Source organism: Carcharodon carcharias, chromosome 6 (genome assembly GCF_017639515.1).
Source record: "Carcharodon carcharias isolate sCarCar2 chromosome 6, sCarCar2.pri, whole genome shotgun sequence".
Taxonomy (NCBI): Eukaryota; Metazoa; Chordata; class Chondrichthyes; order Lamniformes; family Lamnidae; genus Carcharodon; species Carcharodon carcharias.
In genome coordinates this window covers 107,609,895-107,623,224 of record NC_054472.1, presented here as the reverse complement: position 1 = coordinate 107,623,224, position 13,330 = coordinate 107,609,895, and positions in this window count along the sequence as shown.

Sequence of the window (13,330 nt, the reverse complement as noted above, 5' to 3'; positions counted from 1 at the left end):
GGGTGGACCAAATCCATAAGGGAAACTTGGGGCAAAATTTTCCCTCTGTCAGGGGGGATGTGCGGCAGTGGGCACAGGTGGGTAGGTTCCTGATCAGGGCGCAACGCCATTTTACGTGGGCGGGCCAATTAAGGCCCGCCCAGCGTGACGTCCGCTTGGAAGCATGCACTTCCTGTGCAGGGATTGGGGGGGGGGATTTCCCTGAGCCTGGATTGCGCTCTTCCCCGCATGCGTGCAACAGAGCGCACAGATCTCCCTGAGGCAATATGCCACCTCAGGGAAATCGCTGGAAGTTTAAAAAATTTTTGGAAGTTTAAAAAAAATTCCTGACATGTCCCCTCATCTGCCACTATCACATGAGCTGGGCCATGTCAATTTCTTTTATTTCAACGTTTTGTAAACATTTAAAATCCCTCATGAAACCTCATCTCGCCCATGGATGAGGTTTCATGTTTTTTCTGAAGCCCGCCTGGGCTCCAGGCCTGCCCGCCAACTTTAAGGTTGGACAGGCAGGTCCATTGATTACCTCAATTACTTTATTAATGGCCTTAAGTGGCCATTGACAGGTCGGCGGGTGTGCAGCTGACTCGGCTCCGCGCGCACCGGCCTGAATATTTAAATAATGCGGACGCTGGCCCAACGTCACCCTGCGTCATTTTACGTGTCGGCAAGCAGGCCCCGCCCCCGCTTGCAACCGGAAGATGCAGCCCTTGGTCATGCTATCACAGCAGTTTTGCGATTTGTATTTATTACGAGAAGATGTGTGCAATGAATTCAGAAGTGTTGTGGTCACTTTGACAAACAGACCACAGGAGTCTCAGGTACAGGTCACGATCTTTATTTGAGCAATTGTAAGGGGAGAACCATCTCAATGCAGCTTGAGTTAGCACTTTGCTAAATTACAAGTATTCAGCATATTTATACATTATTGATCACGTACAAGAACAGTTTCCAGATTCCGATCTCGTCAACATGTAGGTTTACATTAAACTGGCAACTCAGGTAACAAGTACATGCACCATATGTCCCTATTTGTTTTCACCCAGGCAGTGACCTTCCCTCCTACTTAAACTAGGACCATCTGTTCTTCCCCTATCTGTTGAAGAGCACACTTAATCTTAGTTGTTATTGCCAATGCTTTGACTCCAGTCTGGCTCCCAGGCCTTTCTGTTGTTTGCAGGCCCTAAGGCTGTGCAAGGTTCATCTGATAACCTTTAACTGCCAATGTACTTGGTAGCACTGGCTGCTTGGAGTAATTCATTCCCTTTCAATAAGTTCTTACTGTACTCCTATATTCACCCTAACAGAAGTAATGAGTCCACTAAGACCTTTAGAGATTTTAAAAACTAAATTAAAATATTTATTAACAAAATAAAAGATTTCAAGCACATACATAAGATTATAATTACTTAATACTATAAGGACTTCTAAAATTCCTAATTAACCTGACTCCCAGTTACACCCCCTCTAAGGCAACATTCCAAAATAGATTTTAGATTTTTTTTTTAAAAAGCAAGTTAACACAGTACCCACTTGACAGTGGAATTCCACTGTCTAACTTTAGTTAAAGGATGCAACAGACTTATGCACAAATGGCTGGAAGCTTTTTCAAGGCTGTTTCACACACTCCTGTTAGATCTTACATGGTCCCCCAACATAGCCTTCCATTCTCCTTTATATATTTTTCTCTCTCTTTAATATGTAAATTCCATTGTTCCATTTATCTTTGGAACTGTACCTTCCACATAATATAACAGCTTTCATGTTGCCAATATAGTCAGTAACGTTTGGGAAAAATAAACACATTGCTTAGCCTTGGTAAAGATACCAACATCTCTTTGAAATCCAAACACCCCATCTCTTTTCTAAAAATGCAAATTCCCTTCACACCTTATATGCTAAGACATTGTCTATGCTTACTCATTAGAATTTCAAGTACATTTCTACATCTAGCTTATTTTGATAATTTCAAGCTTGCAGTCTACCTGACTCCACATGTAATTAAATCACACAGACAGAACCATCTATACTCACACCCACAAACTTACTTTACAACAAACCAGAAAAAATTATGAAAATTATCATACTTTCATAACAATATTAGAACTGTCTGAGTTATTTTTCCCATCTGTAATTCAATATTATTCCATTTTGGTATATTTCCCTGGTAGGAGCTGTATGAAAGTAATTTACCTGCCAAGCACTCAGTAGCATTAACACAAAACTCTAACTCAAAAGTCTGTTGATTTGTCATGTGTATAGCAGAGGAAGACACACTCTCAAGTTATTGCTCTATATTGTTCCATTCAGCATTTTTACTTTTAAAACTGCATGTTTAAATTTGATCATTCTGTTAAATAATAAATACAACCCTGTCTATGAGTTTAGGCTGCCAGCATAAACAAAATGAATGCCATACTTTGAAATGCTGTTTTATCAACCATATTTAGTTCTGGTGATTTCAGAGTATATATATAAAAATATTTTTTATTTTGTTTACTAGCCATGTGGAATATTACCAAACTGCCACCAGAGTCATTCTTACAGAAAATGTGAAATTGTCAATTTTGGCAGGATGAATGAAAGAGAGGCACATTATCTAAATGGTGAGAGATTGCAGAGCCCAGAGATGCAGAGGGATCAGGGTGTCTTAATGCATGAATTGTAAAAGGCTAGTATGCAGGTACAGCAAGTAATTAGGAAACCTAATAGAACGTTATCATTTATTGCAGAGGGAATTGAATACAAAATAAGGGAGGTTATGCTTCAGTTACAGAGAGCACTAGTGAGGCCACATCTGGAGTACTGTTTACAATATTGGTCACCTTATTTAAAGAAGGATGTAAATGCATTGGAAGCAGTTCAGAGAAGGTTTACCAGACTAATACCTGGAATAGGTGGGTTTTTTATGAGGAAAAGTTGGACAGACTAGGCTTGTACCCGCTGGAGTTTAGAAGAGTAAGAGACGACTTGATTGAAACATAGAATATTCTGAGGGGACTCGACAGGGTGGATGTGGAGAGGATGTTTCCTGTTGTGGGAGAATCTAGAATTAGAGGTCACTGATTAAAAATAAGGGGTCACCCATTTAAAACAGAGATGAGGTGAATTTTTTTCTCTCAAGTGTGTCGTGAGTCTTTGGAATTCTCTTCCTGAAAAGGCAGTGGAAGCAGAGTTTTTGAACATTTTTAAGGCAGAGCTAGATAGATTCTCAGTAAACAAGGCGGTGATAGGTTAGTGGGGGTAGGTGGCATGCAGGTTTGAGGTTACTGTCAGATCATCCATGATCTTATTAAAAGATGGAGCAGACCCGAGGGGCTGAATGACCTACTGCTCCTTGTTCGTATGTTCATATACAGTATATTGCAACAATGTCATACTACATATTCAAATTCACCACACTCACTGTTAACATATGTTCTAAATTTATCTTAATGAATTTAGTAAATATTTAGTAACACAATTTCTATACACATAAATAATGCCTGATTTTAAGTAATTTCACCAGAAAGCCAACATAATGTTGTAAGCTCTTTCATTCACCTTCACTTGGATGATTAACATGTTGATAGGAGTGTTTAAAAACAAAGTTGGTTATATGTTTTGTTCTAGAGAGCAGCTCTGAATTTGAAACATGGTCAACACCATGTCATTTCATGGAGAGATGCATCCTGTCTGGAAAGCTAATATTGACTTATCATTTGCAGCAATTAATTCAAATATAGGTTTATATACATCATCAATATTCCATTATTCAAAATAGAAATGTTCATGATTTTCTTACACCAGCGTACATACGGGGATAAATCAAACAGTCCCCAAAAATGGCCAAGATCAGCAAAGAGTGCAAGTTTGTGAATGCTAGCACCTTGTAAAGCAAACCTGTAGCTCTTAAAGGAGAGGTCTGGATGGAGCAGGTGCTAGAAATGTTTGTGGGAGGAAGCCTGCAGGAAGAACAATGAATTATGGTGCAACAAGAAAGACAACATGCCTCAAGGTTCTCTGATGCTGCACTGTATACTTTGGTGAGGGAGGTGGATCTATCCACAGGAGGCTAAAAGACCCTCCACTCAAACTTTGTGAAGGCAGTGGGACTGGATTGCCTTGACCATTAATGTGAGGTGTCTAGCCCTGAGGACCTGGATGCAGTACCACAAAATTCTTAGTGATCTCACACAATTGGTTGTCATTCAAATGCCATAGCTAACCAACTGTACCACCTGCCTTGCATACTACTCACCCCATCACTCAACTACTGTCATGAAAATATAATAATTTTTATAATGTTATTGTGATTTATTGTAAAGTTGGTTAATAGTGGGGTTTGGATTAGTTTCTCTGTGGTGGATTAATTGAATTTTGGGCAGCTGGTCTGGAGCTTTTGAGTCATCAAAAGCGAAGCTAGGTTTGATAATAAACATCGCTGAAGTTTTAGAATGTGAAGTGTGAGGAACATTTACATTTTTAGATAAATTAGGTTGGTTTGAATTTCTAAGAGATGGTAAGATGTTACACCTAGCCATAAGAAGCTAAGCCAAACTGTATTTATTTTTGCCAAAGGTTACTGAAAAATGAGTACTATGAAAAATTTATATTATGAGAGAAGTAAAGTTTCAAAGATATATTGGAACAATAGAATTTACATGAAAAGGGGAGAAATATGCATTAAGGAGATGAGGTTATGCATAAGGGAGAAGGCATTCTAAGATCCAACAAGTGTGAAAAGCCCCGAGCCTCAATGCATCAAGTTGCTGTCTACAGGAACAGAAGCTAAGAAAACCCTCCATGAATATCACTGTCCAGGGTATTGTGTTGTTTGCCTGGGTCTGTTGAAACTTATTTGCTTTACTGTTGCCTTAATTGAGGTGTAACCAGGAGTCAAATTAATTAAGGAATTTAGGATTTATTGTAGTAGTAATTTGTAGACCTATGTATATGCTTAAAATCTTTTCTTCTATTAATAAATGTTTAATTTAGTTTTGTAAAAAACCTCTAAGACTCAGGGGACTTATTACTTCTGAATTCAAAAACACATCTAGAAATGAAATACAAATTGCGAAACAGTTGTGGCAGATGTTTCAAGTTTTATTCTGGGATTTGAGCAGCTCAGCATTTACCATCCACTCTGCCATAATACCTACCAACAAACTCTATCAAGTATGACTCATACCGAAAATTCATTTTTTCTCCTCACCCCAACAAAGATAACATTGCTGCAAGCCTCACAGGTATATGTCATAGCTTGTACACACTGCCAGATATCCAGTCATGACAAAGACATCACTCAACCAGAGTTAGCAGGAGCAGGATCCTCTTTCTCATATCTTATTTCCCCTCATCCCATAATTTCTTCTGATTTAAAAGCTGAAAATGGTGTAAGTAAGCATCACATTTCTCCCTACTACCTGCACCCCACCTGACTGCAATCCAACCCTTCTGCTTTTCTCCTTTCAAATGGACCGACCACTCAGCATTGACCTAGGCACTGGAAATGACAATGGCAAACACAGCCCTGTCAAACCTGCAAAGTTCTCCTTTCTAACATCTGGGGGCTTATGCCAAAATTGGGAGAGCTGTCTCACAGACTAGTCAAGCAACAGCCTGATATAGTCATCCTCACAAAATCATACCTTACAGATAATGTCCCAGATGCCACCATCACCTGGTATGTTGGTATGACCTGTACCAACAGCAGGACAGATCCAGCAGATGTGGTGGTACACATTCAGGAGGGAGTTTCCCTGGGAGTCCTCAACATCAACTCCGGACCTCATGAAGTCTCATGGCATCAGGTCAAACAAAGACAAGGAAACCTCCTGCTGATTACCACGTAACGCCCTCTCTCAGCTGATGAATCAGTGCTCCTCCATGTTGAACAGCACTTGGAGGAAACACCGAGGATGGCAAGGGTGCAGAATGTAGTCTGGGTGGGGGACTTCAATGCCCATCATCAAGAGTATCTCGGTAGCACCACTGCAGATCGAGCTGGCCGAGTCCTAAAGAAACTAGCTGCTAGACTGGGTCTGTGGCAGGTTGTGAGGGAACCAACAAAACAGAAAGACATATCTGACCTCATCCTCACAATCCGCCTGCCGCAGATGCATTCACCCATGACAATATTGGTAGGATTGACCACCACACAGTCCTTGGGAGATGAAGTCCCATCTTTACATTGAGGATATTCTCCATCCTGTTTTGTGGCACTACCACTGTGCTAAATGGGATAAATTTTCAACAAATCTAGCAACTCAAGACTGGGCATCCATGAGGTGCTGTGGGCCATCAGTAGCATAATTGTATACAACCACAATCTGTAACCTCATGGTAAGGCATATCCCCCACTCTACCATTACTATCAAGCCAGTGGATCAACCCTGATTCAATGAAGAGTGCAGGAGGGCATGTCAGGAGTAGCACCAGGCATACCTAAAAATGAGGTATCAACCTGGTGAAGCTACAACACAGGACTACTTGTGTGCCAAATAGCGTAAACAGCAAGTGATAAGCAAGCTAAGCGATCCCACAACCAATGATCGGACCTAAGCGTTGTAGTCCTACCACATCCAGTCCTGAATGGTGGTGGGCAATTAACCAACTCACTAGAGAAGGAGGCTCCACAAATATCTCCATCCTCAATGATGGGGGAGCCCAGCACAACAGTGCAAAAGATAAGTCTGAAGCATTTGTAGCAATCTTCAGCCCAGAAGTGCCGAATGGATGATCCATCTCAGCCTCCTCCAGAGGTCCCCATCATCACAGATGTCAATCCTCAGCCAATTCGATTCACTCCATGTGATATTAAGAAATGGCTGAGGGCACAGGGTACTGCAAAGGCTATAAGCCCTGACAATATTTCGGCAACAGTACTGAAGACTTGTGCTCCAGAACTTGCCACACCCCTAGTCAAGCTCTTTCAGTACAGCTACAACACTGGCATCTACCCGGCTATGTGGAAAATTGCCCAGGTATGCCCTGTGCACAGTCTACTCATGATCATTAAAGTAAAGGAAGGGGTCATCAGCAGTGCTATCAAGTGGCATTTGCTTAGCAATAACCTGCTCACCGGTGCCTGGTTTGGGTCCTCCAGGGCCACTCAGCTCCTGACCTAATTACAGCCTTGCTTCAAGCATGGACAAAAGAGCTGAACTCTAGAGGTGAGGTGAGAGTGACTGCCCTTGACATCAAGGTAGCATTTGACCAAGCATGGCATCAGGGAGCCCTAGTGAAGCTGGAGTCAGTGGGAATCAGGAGGAAAACTCTCTTCTGGTTGGAGTCATACCTAGCACAAAGGAAGGCAGTTGTGCTTTTTGGAGGTCAATCATCTCAGTTCCAGTTCATCACTGCAGGAGTTCCTTAGGATAGTGTCCTGGGCCCAACCATCTTCAACTACTTCATCAATGATCTTCCTTTCATCATATAGTCAGAAGCAGGGATGTTTTCTGATGATTGCACAATGTTTGTGACTCCTCAGATAATGAAACAGTCCATTTCCAAATGCAGCAAGACCTGGACAATATCCAAGTTTGGGCTGACAATTGGCAAGTAATAATTGTGCCATGCAAGTGCCAGGCATTGACCATCTCCACCAAAACAGAATGTAACCATCGCCCCTTGATATTCAATGGCATCACCATCACTGAATCCCCCATTATCAACATCCATTGACCAGAAACTGAACTGGACTAGCCATATAAATACTGTGGCTACAAGAGCGGGTCAGAGGCTAGGAATCCTGTGGCAAGTAACTCACCTCATGACTCCCAAAGCCTGTCCACAGCCTGCAAGGCACAAGTGAGGAGTGTGATGAAATACTCTCCACTTAACTGGATGAGTGCAGCTCCAACAAGAAGCTCGACACCATCCAGGAGAAAGCAGCCGGCTTGATTGGCCCACAAATCTTCACACCCACAACCACCAACAAACAGTGGCAGCAGTATGAACCATCTACAAGATGCACTGCAGCAACTCACCAAGACTTCTCAGGCAGCACCTTCCAAACCCATAACCACTACCATCTGGAAGGACAAGGGCATCAGATGGATGGGAACACCACCACCTGGTATTTCCCCTCAGAGTCACCCACCATCCTGACTTGGAAATATATCTCCGTTCCTTCACCGCCGCTGGGTCAAACTCCTGGAACTCCCTCCCTAACAACACTGTGGGTGTACCTACACCACATGGACTGCAGCAGTTCAAGAAGGCAGCTCACCACCTTCTCAAGGCCAATTAGGGATGGGCAATAAATGCTGGTCTAGCCAGCGATGCCCACATCCCATGAATGAATATAAATAAAAAGATACTTAAGAACTGCTACTTGGTTCGATAGTGGTAGAGGACCAAGAGATGGAAGAGCAGAATGATGGTGATAAAAAAGAAACACCATTGCTCGCTCTCACACTCACCAACTCAGATATAGATGCTACTTGTAACCTGGAGGTTACATGGTGCATGGTGAGACATTAGCATAAGGGAGAAAAACAGTGTACATGCTAACACACCAGAGGGCAAGTATGCACATGAGTGCTGTTGCAGAGGACTCAGATGAGCAATTCGAGAAGAAGGCTGATGGGTAAACATAATGACATGCTTGGATCATTGTCAGGCCTGCCTGAAAGCTTGTCGCTGTCAAGGAGCAAGGAGTCCAGCATCAACTTGGTAGAGGGCTTTGTAAGAGCTTGTAGCCCATCCTTTCCAACATGGAGACATGGCCAATTCCATTTGAACACCTGTCACATGGAATCACTTTCATCCCATAGCTGCTCTGTCAGCTTCCTTGCAGCACAGGCAGATGCTTTGCAACATCTGGCTGCTGCAGTGCAAATGCAGACTGCTGTCCTGCAAGATTATTTTGCTGTCATGGACACCTAGATTGCTCTCATTCAAGCTGTACTGCCACAACCCAAGCTACTGCCATCATGATTGCGGATACCAAGTTCAAAGGGGATGGAAGGATTTCACACAATCTTTCCTCCAGCCGATTACTAGGATTACTGATTGCTGGGGTGCTGCCCAAGGGGAATTGCATTCGCTCCAGGGAGCATGAACATGCTTGCTCTCCCAGCATTGTGCTCCCACCACCAGCACTCCACCAGTACTTTACTGTTGCCTGTCAGCCAGCCAGCTCAGAATGTTATCACCCATGCTGAGGTGGTGCAGTCCCAAGCCAGGCCTTCTAAGGCCAGAACTGCTTGAGGTTATCCTCTAAGGCCATGTACAATCTCCTCCATTAAGAGTCAGCAACCTTCCGCTAGCTTTGCAGCAGCCGCTGTGGCACAACAGAGTAGGAGCGCTATGAGAGGCAGAAACACACGGAAGTCAGACACTAAGGGGATGCACAAGGGTAATTAGTTGACATTTATAAGCAATTTGGCACAATGTAATTTATAATGTACAATGTGATTTACAAATTTGGTTTGGAATGTTTATTTTGTTATGGCTTTTACTTTTGCATTACAGTCAAATGGACACTGTCATGGTCAGTGACAGAGGAAAGGTAAGCTCTGGGATTGTTGGTCAATGGGGAATTGGGGTTGCGGTTATTGGTATTGCAGTTGGATGAGTGGATCATGGACAGGCCAGCCAGAAAAGGGCTGTGTTGGTTGTTTTCTCTTACTCTTTCTCTTTTTCCCCTCTTCCTACTCGTCTTCCTCCTCCTCCTTCTCATCCTCTTCCTGATCTTCAGCTGTTCACTGTATAGCCAATAGCTAGACTTGAGCGCACGTGATGGTAAGGTTGTACATCATGCAGCAGCCCACCACAGATCTCTGTTGAGTACTGCAGGACTCCACCAGAGTGGCCTAGGCAGCAGAAGTGTTGTTTCAGCATGCCAATGGTCTGTACTATCACATTTCATGTGGTGACATGACTTTCATTTTACACACGCTGCTTACATTTGAATGGGTTGCACACTGGAATCTTGATCCATGTTATTAAAGGATTGCCCTTGACATGCAGTGACCACCCTCTGGTTTGTAATTTTTGGTTCAAATTCAAATGGCACAATGGACTGTCACGAAATGAAGGCATCAGGAGTGTTACGAGGATACTGGTCACTTACCTGCATGATGTGCAGCATATGGTAGCACAACAACTGGACCTTAAGGGGATAAAATCCCTTTTGCGTGGGGAGCAGCTCAGAGCTGACAGACGGCATGTGTAAAACCATGTGTGTGCAGTCAATGGCTCCTTGCACCATGTGGAAGCTGCAATCCTCAAAAAGGCATGTGCACACTGTGCCTGTTTTTATTTTATCTAGTAAGAGAGAATGAATTGTATTCATCTCTCTTGGAATATAGAGCTTTATTTACCTTCCTTATGAAACAGTGGGCAGCAAATATATCCAGCTCCAGCTGGAAGGAACCGCACATAAAGGTTCATGTCCCCAGTCACCTGCACAGTCATTGGCAATGCTGTCCTCTCCCAGCTCTGAAGTTGAAGGTCTTGCTGCAGCAAGTGTCACATTTCAATGAGGATATCCTACTGAGGCACAGATTTCTGACACTCTTGTTGTTACTAATTGGTTCAGACAGGAGAATTACTCTCTGAACGACTGGGCAGATATAGCCTCCTGCTGAAATCCTTTTACCCTTTCCTCCTCTTCCATCTGTCAGCAGCTGTGTCACCTCTGTTTATTCTCCTTGTCATGTTGTAATCCAAAGGCAATGCAAACTCCTCCACTTATACCTGGGAGAAAGTGGTTTGCACAGAATCCTTGAAGTCAGCATCACGCTCTTCAGCATGTGCCATGTGCAAATTAGAGTCTTCCAGAAACCACCAAAAACTTACACAATTGCTGCAAGTTCCAGTAGAAACCAGCCAGCAACTAAGTAGCGCTGTTGGGGTGTCCTTCCTGCTGTTGAGTGCATGTTCAGCTGTGAGTGTTTGAGTGACAAGTTAGCTGGAGCATTAAGCTCTAAAATAACAGCACTGGTGTAGAATCAGGATTACATTTTGACTGATCTGCCTACGCTTCATACTTCTGATGGACTCTCCCTACATGCATGCTAAGAGCCATACTAAGATGGCGTCCTATATGGCTCATGCCTGGAGAACTGAATTTAATGGCTGGTTCACTGGCTGGAAAACCGGTGACAACCCAACTGGTGCCATTTCCGGGAGTCTCAGTTGAATTAAGTGCCTAACAGGCAGTTAACTGCCTGCTGGTGGAGTTCCCAGGCCTTTCAAGGCGGAGAGCTCACCTCTATGTCCAATCTTCCCTTCAAGCTTCAAACTGTTGACAATGCATCTGCAATCAGAGTTTCTCATCCAGCCACATGTATAATTTATAGATTAAATGGTTGCAGTAATAAACTCCATCTGAATAGCCTTGCACTTGTCTCAAAATTTGTCCAGAAACATTAAAGGATTGTGGCCTATAAACAGTTGTTTCTGATGAATTGTTTGCAATATAAATTTCAAAATGCTGCAATGCTAACATCAATCCCAAAGTTTCCTTTTCGATTGTTGAATATCTTCTCTGTTGTACATTCAACTTCCGTGAAAAATACCTACCAATGCCATCTTCTTGTAACAATATGGCCCCAATAGCTATATCGCTTGCCTCAATAGCCAACTTAAAGTGCTCGGCATAATTGGATACTGCCAAAATTGGTGTCATAGTTAATACAGTTTTCAAATTGTTAAATGCTGTTTGACACTCCTATGTCCGTTGAAACTTTTTGTTCTTTATTAATAGTTCAATCAATGGAGCAACCACACTGCTAAAATTTGGGACAAATTTCTGATGAAACTCACTCATGCCCAGAAATCTCAAAACTTCTCATTTTGTTGTAGGAACAGGGAAATCCACGATAGCCTTGACTTTCTCGGAGGCATTTTGCCATGTCCAATCATATGGCCTAAATACCTAACCTGCGCTTTTGCAAATTCACTTTTAGCCAAGTTCATCACCAAATTAGCTTTTTGTAATCAACAAAACACTTCTTCTAGGTGTTGTAAATGCTCCTTCCGCGTCTGACTGAAAACTATCAAGTCATCAATATAACCAGCACAATTGCTCAGATCTAAAATTACTTGGTTTGTCAGTCTTTGAAATGTTGCAGGTGCATTTTTCATAGCAAATAGCATGACTTTAAACTGATATAGTCTATCTGACATCACAAAAGCTGATATCTCCTTTGCTCTCTCTGATAACAGTACTGGCCAATATCCTTTTAACAAGTCAATCTTTGTGATAAATTTTGATTGTCCCACTTTCTCAATGCAATTTTCCAACCATGGTATAGGATACATATCTGCTTTTGTGACCGCATTCACCTTTCGATAGCTCACACACAGTCTTTGTGTTCCATTCGGTTTTGGTATTAGTACCATAGGAGAACTCCAGTTACTGCAACTAGACTCAATGATGGCATTTTGAAGAATGAATTCAATTTCTTTCTGTACCTGTGATAACTTTGCCAGCTTTAATCTGAAAGGATGTTGCCTCTCAGAAATGAAACTTCTACATATACATCATGTATAGCTAAATTTGTCCTCTCCAGCTTATTCCCACAAATAGCTTTGTATGACTGCAATAGCTTCCCCAAATCACTTTGACACTTAACTGGAAGGTAACTCAATATCACATTCAAATTTTCAAGTACTCCTTCATTATCCAATTTGATCAGAGGAAAATCAATTTCAGAATTCTACATTTCTACCTCTTTCTCATTATCTACCACCACTAATACCTCCTTTTGGCCCTCTTCCCTGTCAAAGTACTTTTAAAGCATATTTACATGACACACTATCTGCTTCTTCCTTCTATCTGGAGTATTTATTAAATAATTTACTTCACTCAGCTTCTTTTCAATCCTGAAAGGCCTACTAAACCTTGCCTTTAATGAGTCTCTCAGTACTGGTAACAGAACTAGCACTTTTCTCCCAGCAACAAAATTACGATCTATCTGCCCTCACTTTCATCACTTGCTATGATATCAATAAATGTTCCCTAGCCAACACACATGCTCTATCCAATCATGCTTTGAAGTTTGATACATAATCCAGGAGAATAGTTTCTGAATTTTGACCCAGCAATTTCTCATGAATCAATTTGTGGTCCCCTTACCTCATGACCATAAACTAGTTCAAAACGACTAAAACCAGTTGATACATTAGGAGTGTCACTAATAGTAAATAACAAGAGTGGAATTCCCCCATTCCAATCTTGTGGATAATCCTGACTATGCACCCTCATCATATTTTTAGAGTTTGATGCTATCTTTCCAAAGCCCCTTGGGACTCAGGATGGTAAACTGTTGAATTAAATTGTTTTATCTCCAAACTGTTCAGTACGTCCTTAAACAGCTGTGACATGAAATTTGAA